At 45.1% G+C, this 20,315-nt stretch overlaps 1 long non-coding RNA gene across 2 annotated transcripts in view; it reads left to right on the plus strand.

The window, feature by feature from the left end:
* The first annotated feature begins 17,351 nt into the window (after positions 1 to 17,351).
* Positions 17,352 to 20,315, plus strand: part of LOC137474322 (uncharacterized) — a 33,041-nt gene continuing 30,077 nt past the window's right edge. For both annotated transcript variants that reach the window (XR_010999297.1, XR_010999296.1), the window contains exon 1: positions 17,352 to 17,667. This is a non-coding gene — a long non-coding RNA (uncharacterized lncRNA). The remainder of the gene's footprint in view (positions 17,668 to 20,315) is intronic.

A 20,315-nucleotide genomic window follows, 5' to 3' on the forward strand; every position in this document is an offset into this window, starting at 1 on the left:
GAACTCAGACAGAAATGTGCCTATCCTCATGCCCAGGTGTAGAGTGAGTTTAGATTGGATATTGGGAAGAAATTGTTCCCTGTGAGGGTGGTGAGGCCCTGGCACAGGTTGCCCAGAGCATCTGTGGCTGCCCCATCCCGGAAGTGTCCAAGACCAGGTTGGAAGGGGCTTGGAGTAAACTGGGACAGTGGAAGATGTCCCTGCCCATGGCAGGGGGTTGGAACTGGATGAGCTTTTAAGATCACTTCCAACCCATCCATTCTGTGATTCTATGATGAGTGAGGTTCCTGCATCTCCCCCCTCCCCTATTCCTAAGGCCACGTTTGAACCTTAGGAGATGAGATATATTCTTACCACTGTGTCCATATGGGGTAATCAGGCACAACTCATTAAAAAATTACTAACAATTTTTTGCTTTTTGGAGCTCTTTCCCCCCGAGTCTTAAAGTCTGAAAATACCCAAATTCCTGCTTCCTCCTAATGTAATCCTACAAAGACCGATTTAGAAGGAGGTGTTCCCCATTAAGCCAGCCTGATGTGACACATTCTTTTGCTTCACAAGGTAGTGGATTATGACCTCCACCATCCATCTGCAAGAAGTGAGTACCACTGAGACTTGGGGGAACACAGGTGTGCTGATAGGAAGCCAGCAGCTTCCTCTTTTTAACCCAGAACGTCCCCTCTGCCATGTTAAATATTAGCTACACGTTTTTCCACATTTGTCATAAAGGGGGAAAAGAATGCATCTGCTCCTCAGGGATGATGAACTGAAATTGGCCCCGGTTCAGGGGAAAAAGTCTATTCAGCACAGCACTTAAACTGAGACATAAGTGCCAGCCTGAATAGAGATGGAGTTAAGCCTCTGTTTAAATGCTCTCCTGAGCAGGGGTCATTAGCACCAGCTCTCTCCCTGCACAAAGCATTATTCCTCATGGAAGCAGCCAGCATTCAGATGGGCATCCAAACTTTGGCGGGGTTTGCTGTATCTCAGTCGTTTTCTGCTGCTCCTCGCAGGCCAGTTGGCTGCTGCACACTTGGGGATCCGAAGGGAAGGCTCCCAGCACTCTGTCAGGAGAGCCATTCAAGCCTCAAATGCTGATTTGGAGGGCACTGGTATGAGGTAGGGATTCCATGTGAGGCAGGTGGGGACTCCCTTTGAACTCCAGAAGTAATGAGCACCTTTTGCTCTCAGATACCTGCTCAAATTATTATCAGATTATTATTACTGAGAAAAATTACGGAGTAACACAAACATTCTGGCAGATTTAAAAATAAATCTGATCTTCTGTGATCAGCATAAATATTTGAATTGCCTGTCAAACTGAGAATAAAATTGATTTACCCATAAAAACAGTTTTACCAAATATATGGATTAGTTTAAAAAAATCTTTTTGAACACTTTTCCCCTTCTCAGTAGAAAACTTTTGATGCATTCCTCACACATGGAGCCTTCTTGAGTTCAGCCATTTGAACATATTTGAGTGAATTATGACTGTAACTCACAGGCAGATTTTTTTGATTTCCCAATGTTCTTGGGAGGAGTTGTTATAACGAGTTTGAAAAGTATTTTGGTTGTTGTTTTGTGCAGTCAAAGGCAAAATATCCATAAGAACTGTTGGACTCAGCTGCCTCTCTGTTACACAAGGCGGCAGAAGGTTTGTAGTTATGTGACAGAAGGGCAGGAAGAACAGGCCTGCAAATGAAACATTTCTGAATTAAATTTAGATGTATCTTCTTTGTGCTAAAGCATTTGAATTGGGTAAAAGAAATACAGAATACATGAAGATAATCAAGTGAAATGTTTTCTTGATATTCGGATTTCAGCTAGGTGTCAATTGCTATGGAATATAGTACTCCATCACTAGGAATTGAGGTCATCTTAATGACCATTAAGGGGATTTACCTTGGAGGCAGGGATGGTCACTTGTCAGGATAAGGTTTTATTGATGGTTTTGACAAAGGCATTCAAAGTAGTGACTGATGTGTAACCAGTTTGCCTTTACATTGCAAATAAAAGTTTTCCAAGAACCTTGGAAAAATAGTTACTTTACAGCAGTGAAAATAGAAAGAAAATTGAGCCTTGCATTGCAAACACCTGTAAATGTGGTATGATTGGACAACAGCTCTTCTAACTCTTGCCTCAGCCTCAGATTTCTGAATTGAACATTAAAGGTCACCTGAGGGTATCTGGTTCTGCTCTTAAGCTCACATGGGCCAGCCCCTTGATCTGGAAGCAGACCCACTACACACCACCCTGTAGGAAAAGGTGTTCCTCTTTGTTGGAAGTATATTCCTGGCTTCTGTGGTGATTCATCAGTGCCAGGAAACTGCATCCTCCATGAACTTAGAAGACCATTCACTTATGCAATGTATAAAGCTCTGTCATAGGATTGTGAGAGTGATTTTGTTTTGATGGCTGAAATGGGCCAATGCTTCACCCATATCCAGTGTGAAAATCCCAGCAGCCCAGAACTGAATATCTGCCAGTCTTCCTCCTCCAAATTGCTTCTGCTGACCAATTCCCAACTATCTCCAGGCAGAAGGGGCCCCAGTCAGTGGGAACTGCAGGGGAGCAGGAGCAGTGGAATGGAGGCAGCAGCCAGCTCTGCATGAAAGCAGAAGAGCCATAAGCTGGAGAATTGGGATCAGAAGACCCTGAGAGGGAGAGGGGCCCTCCCTGCAGCTGGCAGGGCACCAGCCATAGCTGTAGCACAAGAACACAGGGCACTGGCCTGCAGGCAAGACACTGGGATGGAAGCATCCCAATAGGATGCCTCTTTTATTGCTCTTGCATGGGCTGCCCACAGGGGCTGGGCTAGGAAGGGTTGTTTTGTTTCTTCTCTGAAACCATTGCAAAAGTTGTGCCCAGGGTAGTTGCAGAGCTTTATTCTGGCTTCCCTAGCACAGTTATTGCTGGCTGATCCATTGACAGCTGCCAGTGTTGGTGCAAACCTGGTGAGGGCTGCAGTCTCTGAAGAGCTGCTGAGTCTCTTGGTGCACCTCAATTTCATGTATCTCCCCACTTTAGCACAGGGTGGCAAAGGGCTGCTGTGCCCCAGTTTGAGGGCACAGCAGCCCTTTGCCACCCTGTGCTAAATATGAAGAGCATACAAGAGTGACTTAGGAATATGAGCACATATAAGGCTGACAGAGGTTGCATGGACACTGCTTCCAGTTCCAAGGGTTTCCCAAATCCTGCACTGCTTGAATTTTTGGTTCTTATTTCTTTTTTTTTACTCTTTTGCAGTAGTCTGTTTTCAAGCATTTCTCTGCAGCGGAGGGACAGAATATTACTATATTGGAATATGAGAGCTGAGATTCACACTGGTTTACAGCAATCCAGGACCTCCAGATAAAAATTCAGTAACCACTACTCTGACTTACAAGGATATGATGGTAAACAGCAGTATTTTTAGTGTTTGGATATAAATCAAGGACCTCTACACATAGGTATTATGTAGAGTCCCTCCAGTAGGTATTCCTTTTCCTAGTCCTAAAGATGGATAGAAACTAAAAGTAGCTGACTTTTCAACTCAAGAGAATGGTCATTGCCCATGCTGTCTCCTTCTGGCATTTTCCAGGCTCAGTGGGCAGGATGTATCCCAGTTGTTTGCCCCTGACACTACATTTGGAGCAACAGTCAAGCAGCTGTCTGCAGCTGGGCGGTAAGAGACACTGGGATGCTAGAATGGGGGCTAGGAATAAAAGTCCAATTTTCCCTGTGTGAGAAACATGGGAATTATCTAATGCCAGCTCTGGCTGCCCCCACATCAACTCCAGTGACACAAATAGATGTGGAGTATTGCATTACATCACCAGGACAAACCCTAATGGATTTATTTATGACCCAGGCAAAGCGAGACAGAGTGAGATTCTGATCTCTGCTTACCTGGTGTAAAGTGGGAGTAACTGCAGAGATAAACTGACATAACAAAGATTAGAGCCTGGCCTCTTTGTCTGTAGCTGGTTTTAGAAGCAGCTGGCTTTTAGAAATTGCGGATGTCACATAAATCACTGGTAACAAAGTGGTTCTGGACTCCAGCCTCCAGCAGCTTCTGACCATCTATCTCTGTAAAAGTGATGCTTCTCCATGCAGCTGTTTTGTGTCCAGAGGCTTTCAGCTGAGCAGAGTGGACAATCCTCCATCTCCCACAGCCGCAAGGAAGCAGTGAGATTTGTGCAGCACACGCAATCAGAAGGAGGCAGCTCATGAGATGCCATCTGATCAGAGATGGGGCTCCAATAATGGAAGTCTGCCGAGCACAGGGCAGTCATATCTCATCTGCTGAGCTCTTGAGAGAGGAGGGTGTTGGACAATAAGTAGTCCTGACAGCAAAGTAGATCTTCCAGTGAGATATGGCCTGGTACTGACTGCTGGCACAGCTCTGAATATAGCCAAGGCAGAGGAGGTAAATAGGTGTGAATAAATACATCTCACTCTTCCTTAAGCATCTTGAGAGGAGGAATGTAGAATGCTTGTTGTTCTCTTCTATTAAATGTGGCTTTCATTTTAGAAGACCCTTATATTCTACATACAAAATAACCTGAGGCTGCACTGATTTTGGGTGTGCTTATCCCAGAATAACGATTGTGGGGCTGTATGCTCTGTTTTTTGGTTCCAGGGCTGTGGGGCAGTATATTTCACTAAACAATTCGTTACCTGTCTGGGAGGAGTAAGATATGAGGGTATTTATACTCAGGTTACACTGAGAGGAAGGCCATTTTTGTGCCCTGAAGCACAAAAAGATGTAAAGGTCCAAGGTATCACAGGCTAATCCAAGGTAAATATAGGCTTCATTTTTAGTAGTATGTTTGAGGAGTAGCTTAACTAATAGAAGATTTTTTTTTAATGTTAGAATTGCTAAAAGATTACATCTACCTCGGGCCAGATCCTTTTCAAACTATACAAATTGCTTTAGCCCCATCAGCAGTAGTTTGCATTGGCTGAAGACCTCACACCTTCACTGATCTTAAATTGCAGAAATTTCCAGGTTGCTGTTACTGAACTGCAGCTTTTGCCTCCTTTGATACATTTCTCACAGGTAAATTTTGTTGTCTTCTCCACAGTCCCACACAGGACTATCACCAGTAAAAACAATGTATTTAATGTGTCTTAATGAATGTTACAATTCCTGGTATCTGTTGCAATGTTTACACTTGAGAAGACCAAGTCTGATTTACGCAAAGGAAAGCTGAGACAATTTGGTTATGTTTAGTGGCATCAAAGTGGGCAAAGGTCCTGCCAGCCAAAAACCTCCACCCCTAAAACATGTTATGGGCAGCTGAGCAGACAGTCTTATAAAGAAAAGTTAAGTTCATTACTTCAATACTTATTGGTGTTCCTGTTTGGAATGGCCTCAAATTGAGCCAGGGGAGGCCCAGGCTGGACATCAGGAGGACTTTCTTCATGGAAAGGGTGGCAGGCATAGGAACAGGCTGCCCAGGGACGTGATGGAGTTACAGTCCTTCGTTCAAAAAACAACTGGATGTGGCACTCAATGCCAAAGCTTAGTTGACAAGGTGGTGATCAGTCAAAGACTGGATTTGATCTTGGAAGTCTTTTCCAACCTAAATCCTTCTGTGATTCTGTGTGGTCTTGTGAAGGTGTCAGCATTTGCAGAAATAAAGGTCTAAGTTCTGCTTGTGTGAGGTTGTCAGCAGCCTGGGTTTTTTAGGTTGCAGAGAGATTCTCTGTCAGAATGGACTAAAGACAGATTTGCAAAGAAACCTGCTCCACCTTCACAATTTACAACTACATTTCACTGCACTTGTCTGTTGTTTTTGGAAGTGTCTTTTTCAAATATTGGGATATCCTGGGATCACTCTATTCATTAACCAGCTAGAACTGAGCAGGAGGGAGGTGGCTGCTCTGCCTAAAGCACAGTTGGGGCTTTTTGTCATGTAGGAGTACCTGGCAGCTTTGCAAAGGACAACAAATGATTCCTTCCTAATGTGAGAGCAGCAGGAGTCAGGCGTGCTGGTGGAAGGCAAGGCCGCTGCATCAGAGGGAAGAAGTTGCTGACACCCAAAGAAATGAGAGAGGGTGTGATAGGAAAGAAAAATATTTTGAAAAATTTTGTTTGCAAGTGGGAGCTGAATAGCTCTGAGAAAACCAGGGCATTAAACATTTTTCCTTTTCTCTAAGAAAATAATTTCCAAAGGGTGGAGCTATAAAATACCTTGATGTTATAGTTAATACTTCAGTAAAATATTGTTGTTAAGACAGAGGTCTCTGCTCATGGAATTTCTCCTGACTCCTATCCCTTGTGGAAATTCTCTCACTTCTCCATTCAAGGGATTAAAATTTGGCCTAGAGTAGATGCCAGCCATAGCCTGAGCTTTTAAATATTTCCAATTTCATGTGAGAGAGTTGCAATTTCTCTTAGAGGGAGAGTGACCACGAAATTCCCTGTGGAGAGCAGGAAGAGCATGTGAAGGCATCCTTCAAAGGGTTGTTTTGTGAAGGGTACGATGTCTGACACCACAGTTGCTTTCCTAGCTTTTCTGTCTGCTGCTGCTTTCCCCCTTTCTGAGAGACTGGGCACAGTGGTCAGGATGCTCCAAGATGATGGGCAGAAAGCTCCCAGGAGGAAGGCACTAAGAGGGTCACTGTCTGGGAAAAGGGGCTCCTGTTTTGGAGAGGGATGCACAAGGGGCATGGTATGGCTCCCAAAGCAGGCTTCTGTTCTGAGCTTTCACTTCTGCAGTCTCAACTCTCCCCAAATCCCTGTCTGCAAACAGCCTAGTGGGATAGGGAGCTCTTTAAGGCAGGAGATGTGTCCCATTATGCATCTGGCACTAGGAAACCCTTAATTTCTAGGCATCATTGTAAGGCAGGTAGTAACCAAGGGTTGATTATGTTTGAGAGCGGCAGCTTGGCAGACTGTAGAATGAAATACAGATAAAGTGACCTTGTGATTTTGAAAGCAAGACCCATTATTTGTTTTGAAACATATTGCCTCAGTGACCCTGCAAGTTCTGCAGACATGTCCTGTCTGGAAATGCCATAACAGGTTGTTCGCTGTATTTTCAACTGAGTTAAGGTTTTGTTGAAATAAGGAGTATCAATCAAAGGCCAGAAGGCTACATTCCTTTGGTGTTGTTGATTTCACCAGTATCTTTTGTCTGAATGCCTGTGCTGACAGGGCATCAGGGGAGAACTCCTGGGGTGAGTGGGGATGAGTGAGGGCAGCCACATGGATCTGCATCCCTGTCAAACTAGTGTCAGCAGAGGTCAAGTTCTCAAGCTCCAGAGAGGACCCTCCAGCACCCAGGGATTAGTCAAGGGGAGAACCAGACACCCTCCACAGCACAGAATCAACATTATCTAGAGTGTGACAGGGACAAGTGGAATATAATGCATGGGGGTGTGCAAGGGAGGTGCTGTGCACATCTTCAGAAAATGGCAGGGATGCAACTGTCTCCCTGCCCTGAATCCTCCTCAACTTTTGTCACAGGAAATGTTCAAAATGAGATTTGTCTGTAGGGACAGTCAGACCATGGTGCTGAGGTCGAGTGTATGTGTTGGTCTTGGTTCATTGCAGCTTTTTTTTCCAGGCTAGGATTTGAATTCACATGAAACACAGCTCACCTACATGTAGTGAGACAGAGCTGGATGATTTTTCTTTCCTCTTGGTGGCAAATGGGAATTTTGCTGAGAAAAATGCTGGTTTTATTGTCTAGAAACTGTTCAGAAATTTGGTATTTGTTGAAAAATTGTTTGGATAAAAAAATGTATTAAGGTACACTGACAAAACCAAAGGAAAAAATAATGTGTCCCTTTTCATCTCTTAGCACCAAGGATGTGGGATCCTCTCTTTTTCCTGAGGTGACATGATCTTAACTTTCCATCATGTTTGGGCTATTTTGGTTGATGATGTTCATGGCTGCTCCTAAGGGAGCCATCCAGTTCTTCATGGAATACTCAAATATTTACCAAGCAGGGGCAGGGAGGGAGGGCTGGGAATGAGGAAAAGTGGTGGCCACTCTGTCCACAAGACATTTACCCAAGAGAGGGAGCATCTGAGTCACAGGATCTGATCTCTTGCATATTTGTTCAGGCAAAGAAGACTCAGGTCAACCAAGGGATTGAGAAGAGCAGCTTTGACTCCTCCTCTTCTGGTGAAAGCACTGAGGTGGTGAAGTCACTTCCCTGAGGGGAGTCCCCTAGGTCTGAACTAGCCCCACCACTCAGAACTGGGAAAGAGGGGACAGAACTATCTTCATTCTGTGATCAGTGGTTTTCAGCAATAATTTTATCTACTTTTGTCTTTGATTTTTTTTTTTTTTGGGGGGGGGAAGGTTTTTTTGTTTTTTTGGGTTTTTTGTTGTTTTTTTTTTTTTTTTTTTTGGGGTTTGGTTTGGTTTGAACTGTAAAGGGAGAACCTCCTGTTTCAAGCCTGGAATGCTTTATTCAATGCAAGTTGAATTGTTTAGTTTTGAAATAAGAATAAAACAACTACCAATCATTCCCTGTACTAAAACTGATCCCACTTCTTGATTTATTTGGGATTAATGGCAGAAACTTAAAGTCACCATTTGTTAAGAGGGTCACCTGGCTTCCTCAGTCTGCAGATACCTGTGGAGGTGCTTCAGCTGAAAGTTGAGAGGGAAGTGGGTGGCTCAGGAGAAGAGGCACTGCCAGGAAAAGCTGGGATTTCATGGCTCCCTGGGAGGGGAGAAGGACAGCACAAGAGCTCTGCCCACTCTTGCCCTTGGGTCTGTCTTGCTGCAATGGGCCCCATCCAGGACCTTAGAAACCATTAACCATTCCCAAGGTTTTGTCATAGCTGGCATTTCCATAAAAGATTTTGGGTTTAGAGTATTGATAATTATGATTATTTTGTGTAAAATAAATCCTTAGTAGTGTTATCACTCCTGAGTGATGGAGATGATGGCAGAGTCACTGTCCCAGGAGGTATTAAAGGAATGACTGGGTGTGACACTCAGTGCTCTGGTCTGGATGGCAACATGGCCATTGATCAAAGGTTGGACTTGCTGATATTGGAGGTCTTCTCCAACCTAATTTTCACACTTCTAATTTTAAAATAATAACTGAGGGAGGGAGAATTTTAAAAAGTTCTTCCTCATGTCCAGGTGGAACTTCATGTGCATCAGTTCCTGCCCATTCCTCTTGTTCTAGTGGTTGGCACCACCAAAAAGCCTGGATTTGGGGAGCTGACAAAAGGATTTTTGCGTTTCATTACTGAAATGCATCCACACCTGTGCATGATGTATTGGCTAAGGCTGGAAGCAGCAGTCCCAGGAGATCCCTGGAGGTGAGTTCCACAGGGCTAGAGGGACCCAGCTCAAGGATCAAACTGGGAGGGCAGAGCACATACACGTAGCAGTCACTGCTGCTTGATGACTTATGGCTGTCTTCTGCTCAGTGGTGTCTGTGGGCACGCCCAGCCCATGGCAGAAGTGAGGAAAACCAGGTTATGTGAAACCTCAGAAGAAAGTAGCAGAAGTTAAGGACTTTTCAGCTCATGCTGGCTAGGCAGTAAGAGGATATGCACCTACCCAGCTACCTCAGTTCAGCTGGGGGGCTTTAATCTGATGTTGTCTGAGCCCTTCAGTCCCATTCTTGAATAATGTGAAGGAAGCAACAACGTGTAACAAGTGCTGGCAGTCATACTGGGTTTGTGTGAACATCAAGGTTAGTATTTCCAAAGCATGCAGGTGACTTTTGAAACCAAATTCAATTTATAGAGTTAGACTTTTTGGCTCCAAAGTGCCTTCATTATTTTGGGAAATTAGATTTTGGGCCAAGTTAAAAAAAAAAAATCCAAATCAATCATAATTGCTAACAATGGGACACAAGTTCCTGAGTTACTTGGGTAGCTTTGAAAGCATTACTTGCTTATTTGCTTCTCTGAAAGAACTGAAAGAGTGACAAATCTGTTTTCCGGAGAAAAAGAGTTTCAATTGCAGGACACAGTTTAAGGTGCAGATTACAGTGAAAGATGGGATAAGACAGAGATAGCTTTCAAGAGGATAATCAACAACACACGTGATTGAGGTGTAGTCTCCCGGTCTGCCCTCCCTCCTTCACGTAGTGCTCTTAGGAAGTCAGGCATTGCCTCAGAGGAGGAGAGCGCCTTCTTAGAGAGGCACTGAAACCCTTGAGCCGGCCTCCTGCTGGCTCTCTGCCCCTGCAGGTACTTTGTGCCACGTGGGTGGGGCTGCAAGGTTTAAAAGCGCTCAGCTTCTCGGAGATGGAAACAGCACAGGTGGGACACGATAATCAAGAAGATAATCTGGAAGGCTATTTACAAGGACCATAATAGAAACAGGTTTCCATGACCTCCTCCTCCTTTATTGCCGTGCCTTTGGCTTGACCCGGCTCAGGGCTCCCACCGCTGCATCGCTGGGAACATCGTGCTCAGCCTGGCAGGGAGCCCGGGGCTTCCAGAGGAGGGGGAAGGTTTTGGCTACTGCTTGTAGTGGCAAATCAGCTGCAGAAGAGGGAGCCCATGTCTTCTCCAGCCTGGCACCTCCAGTTTCCTCTTTTCTCTCCAGTCATTTTCACACCTGCACAGGAGGAAAAAAAAATTGAGTTAAAGAACATTGGGTTTAATTGGCTTAAAGAACATGAGCGTGGACATCACAGCCTAGCCCAGACACCTCCCAGAGTCTCCCCACGGGGCCAGGCCCCTCACCTCCAAAGGCCAGAAGCTGCAAGAGGAGGAAAGGTCTCTTTGGGCAGCCATAAGAGGTACCAGTCGAAAGTCTTGTGACTGGCAACCACACAGGTGCTTGTACTCCAGGCATGCTCCTCGCGGGGTGTCAGAATGACAGGAATGTTTCCTCTGAGGCACACAGACGTGAGCTGGCTTGCATGGGACACGGTTCAGCAGGAGGCACCTCAAACAGCCATAACACCAAAACAAGCAACACTCAGGCAGAACCCCTCTGATTATGCCCTTCACCCACACACTTCATAACCATCACCCCTTTTACTTCCCACTCCAGTTCATCCTGACCAAAACAAAAGGCAAGGGAGATACCGTTAATGAGGTGCAGGGGGATGGACGATATCACACTTCACACATCTGTAACGAGGGGGTTTAGCAGAGCTCCCAAAGAAAATATAAGGGGTTGCATTTGCCAGCTTCAGAAAATGTCTGACCTGCCAAAAAAAAAAAGCATTATTCCTTGTGAATACTATGGTATGTATTGCCCCTCCACCCCGCACCAGGAAGGGATCTGTGGCAGGGATATACTTCAAGGAGACTGTGGTTTATATTACAGCTGCTAAGATAACTGGGAGCTTTCAAAAGGAATCCCAGCTAGCGCAGCTTGTTTTACAATACCAGACTCCAAGCGGGGGGAGTGGAAAGTAAGTTTGTTTTCCACGCTGCCCCTTTATCTTGATGTCAAATATATCCCCTGGGAAAGGAAAACATTTAAGCAGCAGATCCCATGGACACACACACTCATGCGCCTTTTCCCCCCATCAAGCTGCAGCCATGTCCGGAGCATGGCACTGTTCAGTGCATGGGTGCTGCTGGACAGCTGGAGTTTTGGCAGGGAAAGCCCAGGAAAAAGGTGTTTCAGGTGGGATAATCAACAGTCACAGGTGCTGGTGCCAGTGTGTGATCAGGGCTGGTCAAACCCACAAGCCACCTGCTGCAGGTGGAGTTGTGATCTCTTAGAGAGCACCTCCATGTGAGGGGATAATTACAGCTGGACAGGAACCATTTATTTGTGTGGACAAAAGCATAACAAAATCCAGTCATAAATCTCCCCAGATAGCTCATGTCTGAATTAAGATGCACATTTTTAAGAAGGAGAGGCAGGAACTGTTGGCATGGCTTCTCAGGGGAGCATTGAGGGGGGGTCTTCATTGCTTCTTTGAAGTACTGTAAATCTTTTGATCTACCTCAGTCAGAGCTCAGCCTTAATACTGACACTATTGCCTGGATTCTGAAGTCTTAGATTATCATAATGGAACTTCCTGGTCTGGAAATCTGTTACAAGGCACTGCTATGTGTATGAAGCATACATGGATGCAAGCCCTTCTATTATTATTATTATTGTTGTTGTTGTTATTATTATTGTTATTCCTGGAGATGGACTCTATCTGTAACTGTAATTACAGGACAAGGGAGAATGGCTTCAAGCAGAAAGAGAGTAGGTTAAGATTGGAATTTAGAAAGAAATTTTTCTCTGTGAGGGTGGGAAGACACTGGAACAGGTTCTCCAGAGAAGCTGTGGCTGCCCCTGGATCCCTGGAAGTGTCCAAGGCCAGGCTGGATGGGGCTCTGGGCACCCTGGGATAGTGAAAGGTGTCCCTGCCCATGGCAGGGGGTTGGAACAAAATGGTTTTTAAGGTCTCTTCCAACCCAAACCATTCCATGATTCTATGATTATTGCCCAGCCTGACTGATGAGGATTTGTGTCTCCAGAGCTCTGGATCACAACTCTGCTGGTGGCCATGATGTTTGTACCAGAAGCATGGTATAAATGCAAAGGGAATGTCATGCTTTGGGCTGAATTGGTAAAAAGACAACCACAGGATAAGAATAAATGTTGCAGCTGCAATGTGGAAGCCAAATTTCCTTGCTGTCACATGAGGAAGGAATGAACCAGTGTTCCTAAAGAACATGAGGATGCTTGAGGGACATACCTTCTCACCCACAAAAATAAATCAATAAACTGGGATTCTTCTTAAGACAGGATTAGAGAAGCAGCCAAGGTATTTACATAAACATATACACATTTCCAGTGCTAGTTAGCTAGACAATGATACCAAAATGAAGTGGGGAGCTCACAGAACACACTCATGCTCTGGAGGAACAGCAAGTTCAAACCTATATTTGGGTTTCACAGAAGGTTGTTGCTTTGTTATGAGGTTGAAGCACATTTCCAGTGTGAAAATTCTTCACCCATGCTTTGTTCTATGTTGATGTGTGACTCTGTCACCAGCCCCTGTGGCTTGGGGCCACCGCTGCTCACACCACATCTTACTGCTGAGCCTCTGCAGCTGTCCTATTTTCTGAGTGCAAAAACTGAACCTAAGAAGTCTGGTTTCTCTCTTGCTTGGCACAGGCTTTACACTGGTGATGCTCCTTGCCTTTTTAATAGCATGAAGAAAATCTTGGCAACAGCTTGAGGAATGGGAAGATATGTTCTTTTGAGAGTCCTAACTGCTCAAACTGCAGTAATTTCAATAGGTAGAGCCCTGGTGTCACTACAGGGAGCTGAAAGCTGGGCCACCAAGCATGGGATCTTTCAACCCTTGCCTCCACGTCTTCTGCACCCACCATGAAGTTTATGGTGCAGGTATTCTCCTCAGAGAAGGCCTCCTCTGGGAGACCTCCTGGTTTTCTGTTCCTTCACAAGAGCTTTAAGTGTGTGGGTCTGGGAGGTGTGGTTGTCAGGGATTGGCACCTGAGGATGCCATTCCCAGAAACAGGGCTAAAATTCTTGTGGTCATGATACAAGGCCAGAAGATATCACTGTGATCATCTGTATGGTGTGCTGTAACATAATCAGTCAAAAGAAACTGTGGAAAGGGCTTGATTGAAGAAAGCATGTTTCTGAACAAAGTTACTTTATTTCTTCTCTGTTTTCAACAGCACTGCCTCTTTCGACTGTTACCCTCTCTCCTCAGTTATTCACCAGTTCTTCTCCTAGTGTGGAGAGACTCACAACTCATACCACAGCACGTTTTCCTCCTCTACCCCCTTGGGCACTCCTGAAATGCAACCAAACCCAAATCAAGCCATTAGACTCCCCCCAAGCTGAGCATTTTACTATTTTTTGGAACACCTTCTAGAAATGGAGCTGATACCTCTAAAGATATAAATCAGCATCAGGGTGATGGTTTTTTTGGTTGTTTTGTTTTTTTTTTTTTTTTTTTTTTTTTTTTTACAGCCAAAAAGATTAAAATTACAACAAGGTAAATAAATCTCAACAGATTTCAGTGGGTTTTCTGTCTAGTCAAAGCCATTCAATTTTCAGCAAAATTGAAGATTTGATTGATCAATTGATTTTTTATTATTTCGCTGGATAAGCATGTGACAGACTAAAATCCACAGACATCTCCTGCAACTTGTCATCCTCTGATTTTGAAATGTCCCCTGGCTACTCGCCATCTGAAGTGCAGGGTGTCACTGTGCTCCGTGTGTCAGCTGAGGTTTGGGAAGACTATGGCCAGCACCAGATGTTTCTTGCATGTTCACAAGTGCCAGGAGGCCTCTTTCCTGCCATTTACCAACAGTTTATATTCACAGGATACTTGGTCCTTCTCAGAGAACTCCAGCTTATTGTCCTGATGATACATTTTGAAAAGGAGTTCGCTGTTGCTCTTTTGAACTTCCTCTTCCTTGTCCTCATTTGTTAATGGATTTCATTCCTCCCTAGCAGTTATTCATCCCTGAATGCTTGAACTAGCTGGAAAGGTTTTTCTGTAACTGGTGGTCATTGAGAATCTTTGTCAATGAGCATTAATAGACATGAATGTGTTGAGAAAGACATAAAATCATCTCTACGGGGATTATCACATTTTATCTCTCTGATTTGGTATCTTTGAAAGTGGTTGGTCAAGCACATTATAATGAAGAACTTTGCACCATTGTACTTGTGAAGGAATTGTTTTCCTTGCCCCAGCTAGTTGATGTATTTTATGTTTGGTTTTTAAAATATTATAGGATTTTTAGTATTTTAACCTCTAATTGTTCATTCACATCTGTATCTCAGGACGTATCATCAGCTTTCAGAAAACCTCTTTTTCAACATACCTTAATTCTGACATGAGTACCTTTATTTTGGAAAATAGTTGCTAAGTGAGAACTGTATTTAAAAAGCTTCTCTAACAGGATTTAAACATTTTATCCATGCATTAACATAGGCAGCTTAAAAATTATATTCTTATGATTTACTTTGGCAAAATATCTATTTGGAGTCACTGGTCTTGTGGTGATTGATCTACTCTCACTGTTTGTACTGGATTTAAAAGGGAGTGCCTCATTCTTAAACTAATTGCCTGTCATTTATTCCAGGGGAAATACTTTTATAAGGATAAGGGGCTAAAGGCCAACTTTTCAAAGGCATGTAGGCACCTTAGGATGAAGACAGGCACTAGGAAAGCACCGAGGCAGCTGAGGTATTCCTGAGAAATTCTGTGGGTGTTTGGCTGTGCCTCTAGGTGCCCACATGTGTTCCTGAGATTTTTTTCTCTCCTTGGCCAGAAGAGAGGTTTCCAGAGCAGCTGTGACACAGAGGATCTCTGAGAGAGGCATGGGGAGAAACTGCTCCCCTTTCTCTTATCCCAGGATGTGATTAAACTGAGCTGGATGGGAAATGCGAGGGAGCCTCAGAAATGTCATTTGTCGGAAATACAACTTGAATCCTGGGCTTTAAATGCCACAACACAGCCACTGTGCTAGGAATTATTCTCTGAGGGGCTGGAGGGGACACATCCATGTGGAATACACAGCACTGCAATAAGAGGTGCAGTGAACATCCAAGGCTTGCAGGATGACCCTGCCCTACCTGGAGACACTTTTGCTGGGAGGTTCCATGATGGTGCCAGAGGGTTCCTCACTGCACCCGAGCTGGTGAATGGCTGTTTCTACCCCCACCAGTGGGATGTGACACTCGAGGCTCCCCACCAAGTGCAAAGCCATTGCTTGCAGCGAAATTCAAATGCTTGCTGGAGGGAACAGTGGGAAAATGTGTCCCACATCCTGTACACACATCCTGTCTCACTCGTTCCCTGCCTTCCTGCTCAGTCACACAGCACTGCCCTAAGAAAGGTTTCTTGTCCTGGTCACATTCCTCTTTGCTTTCTCTCTTGTTTCTGTGTGGATTCCCCTCTTTTCTTGTAAGGACTTTCCTTGTTTCATCACATGTCCTCTTCTGGTCCTCCTTTCCTTCTTCTCCCTCAGTAATTAGCTTCAATCTGCGTGCTGGTGCTGCACAATGCCTTAACTTTCCTCACTTCATCCTTCATCCCATTTCTCATTTCTATAGTTCTCTTGTGCTCCTTCCCCTCTCCCCTCCCCAGCTTTCCTCAGGTTCCTCCAGATTTTTAGCTCCTTTTTTTTTTCTTCCTACCCTCTGTCTCTCTTTAAAAATTTAATTGGCTTGCTTTCTTCAAGCTGTCTTAGAAAGCCTTATTTTTTTTCTTCTCTCTTTTCAGCTTCTTTCCTGAATTGTAGTCACACCAGTTCTGCTTTCCTGACTGCAGAGTCACAGCAGCTGTGGTGCAGCAGAGCATCTGAAAAGAAAATGCTAATGGGGGTTTTTATAGAGTACAGTAAAAGGCTCTGATTTAAAATAATAATAATGCTACACCTCAGTGCTACCTCTAACCCAGACTATTGCTTCTTGAGAGTTTCCTTCTAGAGCCTGCAGTAGCAAAGCAGAGTCCATAACCTCATGTGCCATCTCCCCGCCTGTCATAACCACAGGCAAAGCTGAGTTAGTAATTTTCTTTTGAGGGAAGAAAAGAAGATGTATCTGTGTAATGGCATCTCCCCTGTGCCTTATAACAAGATCATAAAGAGTGTGTAAAGCAGTTTTATGGACATCCTGCCAATATGTCAAGTACTGATTGTACGTGGAAGCATCTCATCAGACACTTTCAGATCAAACTGTTTCTGCAAACATTTCTCCATGAGAGTTCATTAAAATCCATACAGGAATTTGCTCCAGTCATACTAATGTATGACCCTGAGGTCAGCTTTCTGTGAGCATTCACAGTTTATTTATCACCAACAACCAGTCTATACACATTTCAGCCTTGGATGGGTCAGTGTTTCCACATACGATACTGGAGTTCATGGTCATCCAGCTCAGGACAAGCAACACGTCATAGACTCAGCTACACCAAAGCAAATTATTTCCTCTAGAAAAGAGAGAAATCTGTTTAAAATAATGCAATATTATGTAAATGATGAGAAAAAAAAAACAACTCCTCAGTGCTGAATATTTTTGTAGAGCAGTGAGAATCTGATCATTTCCTGGCAGAAATTCTGTAAGAGGTAAAATACGTTAAAGTAAATGGTTTGTCTCAAATTACTTATCCATAGAGCTACTTAAAAAGAAATCTTTGTAACCTAAGACAACCCTAAGACAAGGCTTAGCCCATAAGTTTCTCTGGTTTGATCCCTGTTAAAGAAGAGGCCTAGCGGGGTCTTCTAGGACACCACTGAGCTTCCATCTGCTGCCAGCCCTATCCCACTCCAATGTCTCTCATGTCCACAGCAATTTTAACCTGCTCTTCTCTCATGCCTGAAGCTCCCCGAGCTGAGGAGGATCTGGTGAGCTGTGACAAGTGGAAAACAAGAGCCAAGCCACAGAAATATCGGGTCGGTGACTGAACTGGCAGGACACGAACTGGGCTGGCCTGCTCCGTCGCATGGCCTGCATGCAGGAATACCACCTTCCTTTGTGCGGTGCTCTGGGAGGCCAAGGTGGAAAAGGCTCTAATGGAATTCCTGCAGGGACAGTTTTCCCTGGCTCAGTGGGAGCTGTTTGCACACAGACGCCACGGAGTAAGCTGCTAGGTGTTTATTAACTCAGCTTGCAAGAGGAGGGGAAGGGCAGAGGAAAACCGCTGAGGGGAAAATGCCGGCTAAAAAGACAGACCACCACCCCCTGCCGTCCACCGGAGCTGAGGGAGCCGCGGCTGAGCGAGGTCCTTGTAACCTGTCTGGTAAGTTTTAAAGGATGTTTTCCCTCTAACTGGCTGGTGCGTATGTGTGTTACGAAACAGCAATTAAAATATTCAGCCAAGGGCTTAACCCTCGACTGTTTCTGTGTCTCACCCCTCATTTGGTGACAGGCCCTGCGCCGGGGGCTCAGGGGGCACTGTGTGGGGGGCGATGTGGGGCCTGCCGGACGCCCCGTCCGCCCTGAGGTGCGGCCTTCCCTCTGTGGGATTCGGTGGCACGCAAGGCGAGAGATCCTTTGGGATGAATAGAGCCCTTGGCCTGTCGTTTAGGCCGTCCAGCCGCTCTGTGTTCTTTGTCAGGGCCAAACAAGCTCCATATCATTACGCTGGCATTCGCTTGCCCAGTCTCATTATTAGGTGCATTAGCTGTGGGAACTAAATCCATGACCAAAAAAAAAAAAAAAGGGTGGAATTGGCTCGCACAAAAAAAAAAAAAAAAAAAAAAAAAAAAAAAAAAAAAAAAAGAAGGCTTTCCCAGCTCAGTCTAACAACTTGTGCCTATTAACTAAAAACGATCATTAGAAAATTCCCTGCAGACTTAAAGCTTCAGGAGACGCTCATTTCACGTATGCACTTGCCTTGTTACATGAACACATAACCGCCTTTAAAGAAACACACCCTCCCACACTTGGGTCGGGATTGGGAAAGGGACTTCCAGGCAGGCACTGCACTGCCTTTAAAATTACTCTTCTTTCTCTCTGCATCTTCCAGCAGTACTGCTTAAAAAATACCGTGCCAGTAGGTGGTAATAAATCTATAGCCTGAAAAGGGGAAGGATGTTAGGGGACAAGCATGTCAGGTTGGGGTGGTCAGTGAAAAAAGAAAACAAGTGGTTGCATGTGAAAGGAGAGGTGTGCTAATGTCTTTACAAACAATTCCATGGGTGAAGGTATGGGTGTTAACGTCTTTGAAATAGGTCTTAATGTCTCTATCAACTTCAAGCCACTGGTTTGTTACAGGACCCGGGCAGTTGTACTCCCGAAGCAGAGAAATGGGGCCGCATAAGCCTGAGTTCCTGAACTTTGGGGTAACATGACAGGTTCAAGGCGGGATATGTTGCAGGTGTACCTCAGCCAGAGGGGAAAGGCAGAGGGCAACAGGCGGCGGGGAGTTCAGGATAAAAGGAGGCTGCACTCTCCAAAACCTCGAGAGAGAAAGCCCCGCGGGTGCGCCCCGGTGGACTCTCTCCCTTTATTTGAATAAAGTTGCAGGACTCCTCTGTCTTCTTTATGGGCACTGGCTGTTCACAGTGTGATTTCCCATACAACATAGAACTTTATTTTTGTATATTATAGTGACCTTTTATACAGGTCAAACCATGGAAAAAAATCAATGGAGATCAGGTCTCTGAATTACACAAAAGTAGTTCTCTGTGAACAGCAAACTGTCTTTGTGGACATTCATGGAATCTTCCCTGGCTGCTTTACTGTACTTGCAACAAACCACGAGGCAACAGGTAGATCCATGGGGATCCCCAGGCTGCTCAGGAGCCATGGGGAGTTTTCCATTGGGTGGGAATGTACATGTCAACTCAAATGTCCTGGTTACTCTGGCTTTTGGTGGTCCTTGTGCTCTTGGCACTGGGGAAGATGGTCTCTGGAACATACTGATTGGTTGGTTTCTCTGGGATTTTTGTGGGTCCCACTTCCAGTGGTCCATTGCTTTCAAAGGCAAAAAATACTTTCTAGTTAAGCATAGAATCTGTTATTTGGTCAGTAGCTCAATTCACAGGCTTCTGATTAAAAGCTTTTCCTCCCAGAAGATATTTTCTTTCTTCGTATTTCCGAATGCTAACACTTTTCTAGGTTGTATGATAGTCTTTCTAGGAAATTATGAATTTTCCAGTTTCTAAGTCATGTGAAGATAAGCAGGACACATCTCTGGAGATTACAGGGGACAATATTTTCCTGACAGCAAAAGCAAATGCACAAGCCTTTCCCACCCATAATGAATGCACAGTGGTTCTCTTCTGGTTACCAAGCATCTGAAACAGGTCCCTAAATTCAGTTGATTTAAGCCAGTGATAAATAACCATGGCTTAGCTATTCCCTCTCTGGAGTGCCCACCATTGACTGGTGTGATGGAGCAGGAAGCTACAGCTGGGAGCTGAATGATGCTCCCCATGGGGAGGTAATCTGGGAACCAAGGGGGTGGGCAAAGTGGTGTCTCACCAACCAGGGTGCAGCCCTGCAGCACCTGAATGCAAAAGTGTCACAGGACCTGAGGGGCAGTGAGCAGGAGCAGCCATCTGGTCAGTGATGGCCAGGAAAATTTGGAGGAATGAGGCAGGACCCTGGTGTGCGTCAGTGAGGTGCATGGCCAGACACAGGCACAGCTGCTTTGTAGCTCATGCACACACCAAAGCTGAGGGTCTTAAGGGTGGCTCCCAAGGGAAGAGGAGAGTCTCCCAGTGAGGCTTTTCCCAGCTCTTTCCCATCAGCCAGATCCAAGGTCACATAGCTGCACCACAGCTGGGCTGGGCTGGGGCACAGGCAGCTGACCCCCAGGGGTGTCCATTTGCCTCCGGCAAGCAGCTGGATGGGTGCAGAGGTGACATTGTTCTGCTGCTCCCTCAACCCTTCACTGGAAATGGTGGAACGGACGCAAGAAACTGATTGTGTCTCCCAGGC

Source organism: Anomalospiza imberbis, chromosome 5 (assembly GCF_031753505.1).
Source record: "Anomalospiza imberbis isolate Cuckoo-Finch-1a 21T00152 chromosome 5, ASM3175350v1, whole genome shotgun sequence".
In the NCBI taxonomy this organism is placed as follows: domain Eukaryota; kingdom Metazoa; phylum Chordata; class Aves; order Passeriformes; family Viduidae; genus Anomalospiza; species Anomalospiza imberbis.